Source organism: Ursus arctos, unplaced genomic scaffold, assembly GCF_023065955.2.
Source record: "Ursus arctos isolate Adak ecotype North America unplaced genomic scaffold, UrsArc2.0 scaffold_1, whole genome shotgun sequence".
Lineage (NCBI taxonomy): Eukaryota > Metazoa > Chordata > Mammalia > Carnivora > Ursidae > Ursus > Ursus arctos.
The window spans coordinates 38,002,337-38,014,834 of NW_026622763.1; the positions used below are offsets into that span (position 1 = coordinate 38,002,337).

At 40.0% G+C, this 12,498-nt stretch overlaps 2 non-coding genes across 2 annotated transcripts; one reads left to right on the forward strand and one right to left on the reverse strand.

Moving 5' to 3' along the window:
- The first annotated feature begins 11,179 nt into the window (after positions 1-11,179).
- On the forward strand, positions 11,180-11,251 carry TRNAA-CGC (transfer RNA alanine (anticodon CGC)). The gene has a single exon. It is a non-coding gene; the product is annotated as a tRNA-Ala (tRNA).
- Positions 11,252-11,526: 275 nt separating this feature from the next.
- Positions 11,527-11,597, reverse strand: TRNAG-GCC (transfer RNA glycine (anticodon GCC)). Its single transcript has one exon. It is a non-coding gene; the product is annotated as a tRNA-Gly (tRNA).
- Between the last annotated feature and the right edge of the window lie 901 nt (positions 11,598-12,498).

A 12,498-nucleotide genomic window follows, 5' to 3' on the forward strand; every position in this document is an offset into this window, starting at 1 on the left:
GGAAAGCAGAGAAGTGTGTTCTAATTCAAAGTTACAAACCTCTCTGAACCTTAGTTTCTCATCTATAAAAAGGAACTCTTGGTCTAAGCCCTCTGGAAGAATTTATGGGTTTTTTGTTGTTGTTTTTGTCCTCATGATCAAACTCAGTTGTTGTTGATATGACCTCCTTCGAGTGACTATTAGTTCCGTTAGAAGGGAAGAGAGTATATAATGTGTATAATAATATATGATATATATTATAAATAAAATATTACATAATAGATAAAATAAATAATATATATATAATTCTCTTAAGTGAATATGATGCTTAAGAAATTTACCACACTGTACACTAAATGAGAAACCCTGTCTGTGAAAACTAGAAAAGCAGCTTACCTAGCTTCTCCAATATGCTTCTCCAAAACATTTTATTCCCCACAGAATAAGGAAAGCACTTTGCAAAATATCTAAAACACCAGCCTGAATAGTGTTGTGACTCCTTCTAAAGCCTTGGGTGTTTCTGGCTCATACCTTACCATTTATGTTACCGTTTACAGAAACAATGAAGTGTTTTTGTTTAAAAGTCTTTCCCCTCTAATTAAACAGAGATGGAACTGAGTCAACAATGGAGTTCTGGAAACTGACAAACTGAAAATGTCAATAAGCTTTTAGAGACATGCTCTGTCTAAAGATATTAGGAAGTTGCATTGATCCTGAATTCTTAAGAAGAGAAAGAGATCTATAGATCAGAAAGTAGGCCTTAAGAGGAGCTGGGGAACCTTAGCCTGATCATGATTCTTTCCCCTTACAAAGGCTGGAAAGAGAAGGCCAGGGCTTGCCAGATTTTCAGGGAAGAGGAAAATTCCACACTCCTTTAGTTATGCACCATTTGCATTTTCTCTATAGTATCCCCTAACCCTTTTGTAAAATAGAAGAAATATGTTTAGCAGAAATCCCTCAGCTCTCAGAAAGCAGAGCAGTTTGGTACAGTGCAATGATTTTGTCTTTTATCTATTTTTATACTTGGGTTTGGGGAGGGATTCTTTATACATTAACCACAGAGCAGTCTCCACGTCCATAAAACTTTTACCTAACCCAACAGATCTCATATTTTATGGTGATGGTTGCACAACTTTGCAAATATACAAAACCCAATGAGTTGTGGCCTTTAAGTGGGTGAATTATATGATATGGGAATTATATCTCAACAAAGTGGTTATAAAAAATGTTAGTGTGTGTAGCTTCGGCTGGGCTCTGGGTACTTGAGTCTCAGCCCAAAGGGCAGAATCTTTAGATGCTAAGTCCAGGCAACTGTTGCTTAAACAAACATATCAGGTGACTCCAGTGAGATGACCCAAAGTCCACATTTTTTTAAGGAAAACTAAGAGATGATGTGTTTTGGTGCTTACCCTAACCAAGAAAAGAAATCCCACCAAAGTTCAGAATAACCAATAATCAATAAACAAGTAGCCTTCCTTCAGAAATCATAAATTTGACCCAAATCTTAATTCCCCCCTTTTAATGCAAATATTATTAGTATTGTTGGAACCAGGATAAATTTTTACTGGAGTTAGGTGACGTGTCCCCTCAGATAACTTACATGAGCATTTAACAGGCCACAAAGGAATTTCCTATATGCTTTCTTGCTTAATCCCCAATTCTCTGTCAGTTTTGTCTAAAAATTGGATTAATGTGTATCAGCAGGGAGGAGCATATGTGAGAGTGTGTGTCTGTGTGTGTGGAGAGAGAGAGAGAGAGAGAGAGAAAGGAGACATATATTGTGTCTCCATGTGTTTGTGGAGAAAAGGATGGAACATTATTTTAATGTGAAAGTACAAAATAGGATCATTTATTAATTTGTATGTGAACTGTTAAAAGAAACTAACATGTATTGGATAATTACTATGCTATAAATCTACTTCCCTCCTGTCACTAACCCACCCACCCCCTCATTCCTTAAAGACATGCTTCTGGCTCACTGCCTGCTTCACCCAGACCCCACTATTTTCCTGAGGTGAATTAATGTCCCTGTGAATATCTAAAGCCTCTCAATTCCTTGATCATAGCTGTATTAACCTTCATCTCCACTCCATCTTACATATCCACTCCCAGGGCAATGTCATCACCCTGACTTTGAAATATTTGAAATATTAATTCACAGATCCCACTGACCACAGCTCTCTCAATTTGACATCAAGGAATTCTGCAAGCATCTGGTCGACCCATTCTTCTCTTCACTTCCTTTCAGGAAAACTCTGAGATTTTATGTTTATTTCTTCAGTTCCTACCCTTATGGATTTCCGAACTTCCTGGCCCCATTGTCCTTTTGTTGAAGGCACCTTATGGAATCTCTCCTCAGGCAATCTGGCATTCCCCTTTCTCTGTGCCTACTGTGGGCCAGCAGCTCTCTGCAGTCCTCTCTCCGACCTCATCTTGGTCTTAATGCTGCCTGGAATCCTTCCATCTCCTTTAGAATTTTCCCATTTTCATCAAAACTTTAAAGTCAGTATCTTGGCCCTGAGACCAAGTAGATGAACTTTCTTCTTCACAGTGAAAATTGAAGCATTTTTCATGGAAATGTCTTCAATTTACTATCTCCAAATCTATGAAATTAACCATATCCCAGAACCCATCCTTCCCTGCTTTTCTTTTGCTACCATACGATAGGTATGTCTCTCTTTTACTTAAGGGTGACACTTCAAGTACTTTTCACAAATCTTTGTTGTTTTCTTCTCTTCCTTCATATTTTCAATAAAACATACTGAATCTTCTTCTATCTTAAAATAAAAACAAAGCGAAAAGGGCTTTCATATCCCTAGGCGCTCTTCAGTGTACCATTCTTTCATTGAGTTGTTCAAATTAGAAGCTTTGGAATCATCATTTATTCCTTCCTTTTCCTTCTCTTCTATATCCAACTGATATGCAAGTCCTGCCTCAATAGCTCTTTGTTTATTCAATTTTAGCCATTCCCAATACAAAGGCTCTAATTCAGTTTTGTCCAATAGAAATGTGATGTGAGTCCAGTGTGTAAAATTTTCAATTTTCTAGTACCCACAAAAGTAAAAAGAAACAATGAAATTAATTTTAATAATATATTTTATTTAATCCAAGATATTAAAAATTGTTATCATTTCAACACGTAGTCATGATAAAAGATTATTACTGAGATAGTTTGCACTCTCACTTTAGATTAGCCACATTTCAATAGACATATGTTGCGGATGGCTACCATATTGGACAGTGAAGCTTTAGATCCTTATCTCTTGCCTAAGTCCACCATTTCTTTTCTGATGCCAGGAGGAAGCTTCCAGTGGTTTTCTTGCTTCTTATTGCGGCCCTTCCCATATGTTCTATATACTACAGCCAGAATAATTCTTCTAAAATTATGTGTAGAACTCTGCATGGTTTCTCACAGAGCTCTGAGCATTTCTGGTATTTACAAGGCCCTTGCCTACTTTCCATCTTCAGCTCTTCCTTTTCATGCTCCACAGTACAGCATACACCCTCCCCACTAAATTTAGTTTTGTTCCTTCAAGCCATTATGATCTTCTCGACTTCTAGGCTGTTGCATATTCTGTTTCTTCTGATTAGAATGCTCTTCATCCCTCTATCCCTACTCATCCCCGATAGGCTAACTGCTGCTCGAACTTCAGGCCTCCCCAGAAACCTTCTTTCATCTCCTAGAACTGGGTGAAGGGTTCCTTCTGTGTATTCATATGGAACTCTTAGTTTCTTCCACCATATCCTTCATTACACTATTGATACTTTCTTTATATTTGGTGGCCTCCCCGCTGGACCCGAAGTACAGTCAGAACAGGGGCAGCACGAACTTTGTCACTTTTTTATCCTTAACTCTGAACATAGTGCATATTATATGGTAGGTGATCAGTATATGTGCATTGAATAAATGAATGAGTAAACGAATAGATGTAATGTTTTTTAGTACCAGAAAAGAAAAAAGAGAATCTTTCTTATTTGTAAATTCTCCTGTGATTTTAAAGGATTTGTGTCTCCTGTCCTTTTTTGATTCTTTGGACCTCATTAGTTTCCAGATGAATTTGGTTCAGAAAAAATAGTTTATTTAAGGTCGGTATTAAAAGGTAAAGAGCATGAAACAGCTCTTTTGCTAGAAGAAAGACAGGAAAACTTTCCACAGAGAGTAACTGAATTGCATAGCATATATTAAAAGAATTAACATTCAATTTTGTAGTGAAATAACTGTTATTAATGTCAACCAATGACTTCCATGTCACTAAATCTAATGGACATTTTTTAAAAAAAGATTTTATTGATTTATTTGTCAGAGAGAGAGAGAGAGAGCACAAGCAAGCAGAGTGGTAAGCAGAGGGAGAAGCAGGCTCCCTGCAGAGCAAGGAGCCCAATGCAGGACTCAATCCCAGGACCCTAGGATCATGATCTGCACTGAAGGCAGATGCCTAACTGACTGAGCCACCCAGGCATCCCTCTTAATGGACATTTTAAATCTTGGATGGCATACCTGATTTCACAAGTGACAGTATTTTAAATATTTAAGTATTTGAAACTCCCTTCCAATACATTGTTTTCCCACTGGGATCCTTGACACCTTATTCCTGTGCTTTTCCTCCCGTCTCCCTGGCTATTCCTTTTCATTCTCCTTTCTCAGTCTTTACATATTAGAGTTCCTGAAAGTAGATCTTCAGTCCCCTTTGTCTCATTCTCTGCTCTCTCCCTAATTAGTCCCATCCAGTCCCTGACTTTACAGTCTCTATACCGATGTTTCTCAAGTATGTATTTCAATGCCAGACCTGTCATCTCCAAATCCAGTGTCTAAATATCTACTCAAGATCTCCCTTTGGAGAGATGACTTTACCTCAAATTGAACAACAACAACAACAACAACAAAAATAGAATTAATGACCCCCTATAAAGTTTACTGTCCCTCCAATGTATTCTCTTTTATTGAATGACACTATCATGCATATAATTGTTTAAACCAGAGCACTGGGAGTCTTTGACACCTCCTTCTCTCATAATCCTTATTTCCAATATCTCCCTAAGTCAGTCAACACTTAGTGAGTTAACATCAGAAATATTTTACCTTTATAAACACATACAGAATTCTTAAAGTATATATGTATTATATATTACATATTATCATTATATATACACAAATATATATACATATAAGTATATATGTAATTTTTCTTGAAGAGCTATGTAGTTTTTCCTGGCAGTCCACACATTTATCTAAATGTTGTTAAGGGTAGAGGCATTCTTATTATCCTTTCTGCCTTTTTGTACATCGGGGGAGAACTTTTAGTTTCCCAAGTGAGGTTAAGGGCAATGTCATAGTTGGCATCTGCTTTGTTAGTCAAGAGAGACAAGAAATATGAGCATTTTGGATACCAGTTAACATTTACATCCTGTTCCTCCCTTCTTAAGGAGTTGGTAACATAATAACAAAAGTTTGGAATTGGAGGGGAGCAGCATGAAGTACAATCTTTGGGACCTGAATGTCTGAATCCAGGGGGAAAGCTATGGCTTCTCCAATCCTTTAAGGATAGTTAAAATACAGAGGACCTACTGAGAAAGAGTATCTCATTTGGTGTTGTTGCTTTTATCTCCCTTTCCCTTTTGGTAATAAATAAGCAGCAAAGTTCTATATCCTTTCTATACCTAGAATTAATGAAAAAGATAATTGCTGGCTGTCATTCTACTTGTCTAATCCTGACCTTATTGGCAAGGCCAAGAAAGCCCCAGCCTAGTGTTACAAGACTGACAATACTGCTTCTCATCAAAGACATATGGGCCACATAAGTCTATATCCTTAACCTATGTTCTAGAAAGAATCATTCTTTTCATTAATTGGAATTTAAGTTCTATGGTGAGAAAGAGAGGCTCCAAATAAAGTGGCTTAAGCATGAAGAAAGCTTCTTCCTCTCTTACAAAAGTCTAGATGCAGAGAGCACAGGGTGACTACACAGCTATTGGGATCCAAGCTGCTCCCGCCTACCCAAGTGTGGACATTAAGTTTTACCCTTTACTTTTCTCCAACCCCCACTTAGCCAGATTTAGGATTTAGTCATAAGAGTAAGTTCTACTAATAGGATTGGAGGGGAAATAATGTTTGTTTACAAACTCTGGGACATGTCCTAAAAGGAGGAAGATGTGCCTGTTCCCTCACGCTACTGCTCAGGAGGGTAGGAATGTCATTTTTTCTGGTGCTCATATATGTAGCTAAAAGTCAGAAGATTTATTATAGGAAGGAGAACAGCAGTCTGTGGCACATGCATAGAAAACATTTATTCAGCCTAGAGATACAGATTGAAGGGTGAGATACGCTTGGTTTGACTTCTGCTTTCAACATCTGTACCTATGTGAACGTAGACAAGTTTAAATGTTTTTGTTTGTTTCTTCCTTCAATACTCCATGCAAAACTCCGTTATAGAATTCATCAGGTTGTATCGCAATTTATATCTGTGTTCGCCTGTGCTTTGTTTAGCTCTCAGCACATAGCTTGTGCTCCATATTCTTGTAGTAGTTATTGGAGACTGTAGACGCCCTATGGATATGACAACTATTTAATACTTTCCTTCTATATTCATTGCTTTCATCCACCATTTTCCATCTCTTTTGGGTACCATCTTTTTTCTTTTCGGATTAGTTATGCAGTCTGCATGTGTAATATCCCTCTGGCACATCCCATTCCACCGTTAACATGTTCCATTCCCTTATGGACCTCCCCTTTTTAAAACTTTATTGAGGCATAATTTACATACCATAAAATTCACACATTTTAACTGTACAATTAAGTAATTTTTGGTAATTTTGCTGAGTTGTGTAAGCATCATAATAATCCAATTTTAGAATCTTTTAGAATATCTTCGCTACCCCAGTAGAATCCCTTACTCCCATTTACCCTTAAACACTTTTTATTTTTAGAAAAAAAAAAAAGCAGTTTCCCACTTGAAATTGTAAGTCAGCATGCATTATATGCCTGTTAAGAATTTAGTGACTGCTGGTGCTATGGACAATTCATATAGAATAATATACAATACCTAATCTCAAGAGGTGAGCTAGTTGGCAAAATAAGACCTCTGAGAACACCATAAGAAAATACGTATCCTATTTCCAGCTTTTGTGAATAGGCCAGTACTATAAGACTACAAAATCTATTATGAATAGATCATCTGAATTTGGAAAAATCTTTCAGACCCCATATAGATGTTTTTTTTTTCTCCTTCCTGTCTTAAAACACCCTTTCTTAAACTGACTGACCATTGATAGTTTCCAGAAGTATGGGCTTTTTCTAACATCTCTTCTTTAAATGTCATCTTAAATATGTACCTCCTTCTGTTTCCATCTATTTGTAACCAGAATCTAAATTATAGAATTTGCATCTTTCTAAGTAGGATCTAAGTTACTGTTCAATAAATACTTCTGATTCTAAATGCGAATCATGATCACTATAATTTTTCACTTTGGGATACTTATTGAAAAGAGTAATGTTTATTAACTTTCTCTGAATTAAATGTAACCAGTAGCTTTTTTGGCCCTCAGGTTGTTATTAATGATAATTAACTGTGGTGATGAAGAATTACTAATAGTTATGATCTTGAGGAATAACATAATATATATTTCAAAGCACTGTCTATTCCTTTAGGTGTTGAGTAAAGCAATCTAGTCTTATTTTCATCTAGGAAGACACAAGCAGTGGGCATTCCCAGGTGCCAAGTTCAGATTACTCTTCTCCCACCCCTTTCCTATTCCCCCTTGGGCTTTTCTAACGGCTAGCAAAGCAGCAGAGATGCCTCACCCATAGGAGACGGGATATATGAGGTTCAGAAATGCTTGTTTTTAGCGCTTGAACACCTGCCTTCACCAGTTTTATTTTAGATGAAGGAAAATAGGGAAGAGAAGTTGGAATGAGTCAGCTTCTTTTCATCCTCTAGCAACACCAATTCCCAAGTGTGGGGGGCTCTGGAGTCCTCTGCTTTCAGAGTTATGACAGGCTTGACTGCTCACACAGCAGGGTGGAGAACCTGAGAAAGGGTGAACTCTAATGCAGTGGTTCTCTGCTTTGGCTGCATATAGGGCCACCTGGGAAGCCTTGTAAAGATCTCATGCCAAGAATGGGTCGGAATGGTCAAATGAGTATATTTGAAAATGGGATTCAAGCATCAGAATTTTTTCCTAAAGCTTGCCAGATACTTCCAATATGCAGCCAAGGTCAAGAACCACTGGGCTAGTAATAGACCTCTCTTGTTTTTCTCCTTCAGTTTTATTGAGATATAATTACTATATAACATTGTATTCATTTAAGGTGTACGACATAATGATTTGGTACATGTATATACTGCAAAATGATTAAAAGAGTAGGTTTAATTAAATACCATCACTGGTCACCTCTTGTTGACATGCAAACAGCCCTCAAGCAGCAGTCCCCAGGCTTAGCTGCACATGGGAATCATCTGAAATTTAAAAAAGATACTGATGCCTGGGCCCATTCCTAGAGATTCTGATTTAATTGGTTTGGGGTTGGGCTCTAGCAAGCATTAGCATTTTTCAAAGGCTCTGCCAGTAATTCTAATGTGCAGTCAGGCGTAAGAACTGCTGCTTGACCTGGGAATAAACACCTTAGCTCACAGTCAGCTCTGAGGGAAACGTGCTCTGTACCTGCTGGCCACAGTGCCAAGAGCTGACGCGAGAATGTGAAAGGGAAGGCGGAAGCACAGCCAGAGATACACGTCAACTGCTTCAAAGTGGGAGCCTGGGGTCAGTCCTTGTGAATGATGTGTGTGTGTGTGTGTGAGAGACAGAGAAGAGGAAGACTGAGAAGGGGAAATTTGTCCCCAACCAAGAGAAATGAGAAATGGAGGGTAGAAGATAGAACTGAGGTTTTTTATACTCTAATTTTGGACATTTGGCCAGCCTCTCTTCATCTGTGAACAAAGTTGGCGCAGTTTTATATGCATAAAGCATATGCGATCCAAGTTTTCCTGAAAAGACCCCCTAATCCAAAAGTGTGCCTCCTATTCACCTTTCCCATCAACCACAGTGGCTGAAAAAACCCAGTGAGTGAGAGCCTTTTTTTTTTTTTTTTTAAAGATTTTATTTACTTATTCGACAGAGATAGAGACAGCCAGCAAGAGAGGGAACACAAGCAGGGGGAGTGGGGGAGGAAGAAGCAGGCTCATAGCGGAGGAGCCTGATGTGGGGCTCGATCCCAGAACGCCGGGATCACGCCCTGAGCCGAAGGCAGATGCTTAACTGCTGTGCCACCCAGGCGCCCCAAGCCTTTTTTTTTGGGTTAAACCAGGCCAGTAAATCAACTGGATACCCTCTGTTGGCTGTAGAGCTTCATTTTCTCTATCAAATGCACTTAGGCCTTGGAATGATGGAATAGGAGTGAGCATTTAAAAAGAGCCTTCTCTGGGCTTAGCTCTGAAATTTCAGAATTGCCTGAGAAAGAAGGGAATTGTCCCAGAAAGGGAGTTTCCTCAGGTGATGGAGAAATAAGCCCTAACTTGAGAGAGGGCTACTAAAGAGGACGGTAAGGGGAGGTCACTAGAGGCCAATGTACTTCCTTTACAATTAACTAAATGCTACAGTTGTAATTTGCCCTGGTGAAAAACTCAGGGGTGGAGAAATGGTTTTATCCCTGTTTCCCAATTCAGAGTCAACTGAACATATTCCTCTTCTAGTGCCTTAGGATGGAATCTAGGGGTTGGTTTGGAAATGTTCTGGCTTGGAGCAGAGCTCCTAATGGCTGTCTACTGACGTGGTTTGTTTTTTTGTTTTTTTTGTTTTTTTGGACATTCTGTATTATTGTATTAGATCAGCATGTGGCTTGTTCTAGTCAAAAACAAAATCTGATTATGAGCCATTATTTGTTTAAATTACTGTAAGCAAACACAGCAACTTATTTATTTTTAATCCAAGAGTTGATTATGAAGTTTGTGGGTTACTCACAATTATTTTGAAACTTCTACTCTGTTTTTTTTTGCGTGCTGACCATTTCATTTATGAGAGGTACTTTGCTGCAACTGAAGGGAGTAGAAATTCTAGGCCCTCACTGTGCTACCTGTTGGGGTCTGCAGTACAGGTCGGCTGGAAGTGACAGCGATCCAGCTCCCCAGACACCCAATCTCTCCCATCAGGGTGCCTGAGGCTTCTACCACCGAGGCTTCGCTTGTCTGGGGTGGTGTCAGTTTGAACTGCACCCGGAAGGGTCAAACACACATCATCCCACTAGAATGTAAGTTAGCTCATTGTATTATCTAGCACCCAAACAACTGGAGAGAAACAATTTCCAAGGCAACAGGACTCAGGATATATTTCTTCATTTGGGGCTGGGAGCGCGATTAGCGGTTAGGGAGCATTCAGAGGACATTAAAGGAGGTGCTCAGTGATTTACTTTACTAACTTAACATGTCCATCAGTCAGATGGATCCAAAGTGTACATATCAAACAGAAAAATTCGTCCAGAGCAGATTCCCTGCCCCAACTTTATCATCATTTATATATAATTAAGCTACAGAGAGGGTGGCGGTGTCATTTTTTTTTCCAGTTTGGTCCCTATGGAAAAGAAGAGCCCGTTGCAAAATCATTTACACCTGCAAGAGGTGGCTGTAGTAACTCCTGCATAACCCAGTTGATGGGGAGTTAGCGTGAACAGGTCGTTTACCTGGGATGTGGGTTTATTGCGGGGCGGGGGTTGGGGGGAACAGGTAAAGGACCTACAGGTCCCAGCACTCCACTTCAGGAGCAGGTCTCGGCGAGCACCAGGGCGACGCTCCCCGCGCGGAGCGGCGGGCGTGCTGGGCCCTGGGTTGCGACTGCGAGTCCGGGTGGAGCCGGCTGCCCCGCGGCTGCGCCCTCTCGGCCCCCGCGCCTGCGCGGTAAAGCCGCGGCGGCGCCCAGCCCTGGGGCGCTCAGCGCGCGAGCGTCCCGCCACCCCGGCGGGGCAGGGCGCCCCATGCCTCCCGCTGGGAGCTCGGGGCGCAGGCGGGAGTGCTCGGAAGCTCGTCTCGCCTGCGTCCCAGAAGCTAGCTGCGTCAGGTCTCCAAGCACCAAGGAAGCGGCTTCAGACGAGGGTGGGAAGGGTAGAAACGTGCTGCAGAGGCACTCACCAAAGTAAACTTCAGAAACCTTAGTAATTTGAGCAGCGCGAAAAGGACTGAATGAATGCCTTTAGCAGAAAAGGGTTTCTCGGCTGGGGGATGTAGCTCAGTGGTAGAGCGCGCGCTTCGCATGTGTGAGGTCCCGGGTTCAATCCCCGGCATCTCCAAACAGCCGACGTTGCTTTTCTTTTTTTATTCTAGAGCACTATACCTACCTTTTGCTTACATATCATAGGGTGCTCAATAACAGTTTAAAAGTGAGGCCAAAACAACAAAACTCAGAGAAACGGCCTTTCCAGTGGTTGTAAGTAAAAGTGAAACCGGAAATTACCCTCCGTACATTAGTCTTCATTTGCATAAAGTCAACTTTTGGATATCGTTACTGAACTTGCTTTGGGAACTTAACCTACAGGGGTGAAAAATAAAGTAAAAAAAGCCTGATTGCATTGGCCGGGAATCGAACCCGGGCCTCCCGCGTGGCAGGCGAGAATTCTACCACTGAACCACCAATGCTCATGGGAGTGTAATCCTTCTATATTTTAATAGAAGAGAGATCTCCATGTCTGTGCTAATTCTCTTTGTAATTACATGTTTCTGTATTCAATATTAAAGAAAGCAGTGATATTTGTAATCAAATAATTATAATAAAATATTGGGAAAACATTAACATTTACCAAAAATCCTATTACATTAACTTCTGTTGAACTTCATGAAGTGATTCTTCTGAAGCTGACCTTGGTGAGGCAGGCAAATGAAAATTTTGTTATGCATGTACAGAATTACACAATTACCTAGCTGTATCTTCAGACATTTAGAAACTTTACATCAGCCCCTCCCTAACTGTCTTTTAGCTATTTGGACAAGTACATGATGATATTTGTCAGGAATAGGGCGTAGGGATGAGGGAGCTGTAACAGAAACTGGGACCCTGATCCAAATTATAAGAGTAAATTAGAACTATGTGATCTGAACAAGGAAATTTGAAGCATTTGTGATTCTAGCCAAATAACCTAAATTCTCTGAACTGCCTCTTCCTTCATTGTGAATAACTTGATCATGGGACCTCTTTCAACTTAGAGTTGAATCAGTATGAATCTGAGCCTTTACCCTTAGTTTCCATAGAAAGTAAAATCGCAAACCATACAACCAAAATATATGAGAGAGAAACCAAAGTGAAGGAAATACATTTATGGAAATGAACGTAAATATAAGATAGAAGGCTCTGGATGTACACGTCATTGGCCCTTTATCTGTGAGGGGGAAATTTCCAAAAATTTGCAGGATCTTTGATGGCCAAGGAAGATTTGGGGGGGTGAGGGAGAGAGGGTCTGAGAAAATAACAGTAAACATGGTAGCAGTGACTATGTGCTGGGCTATGTAAGGACATTACACATGGATTCGAACCCAGTGAGGT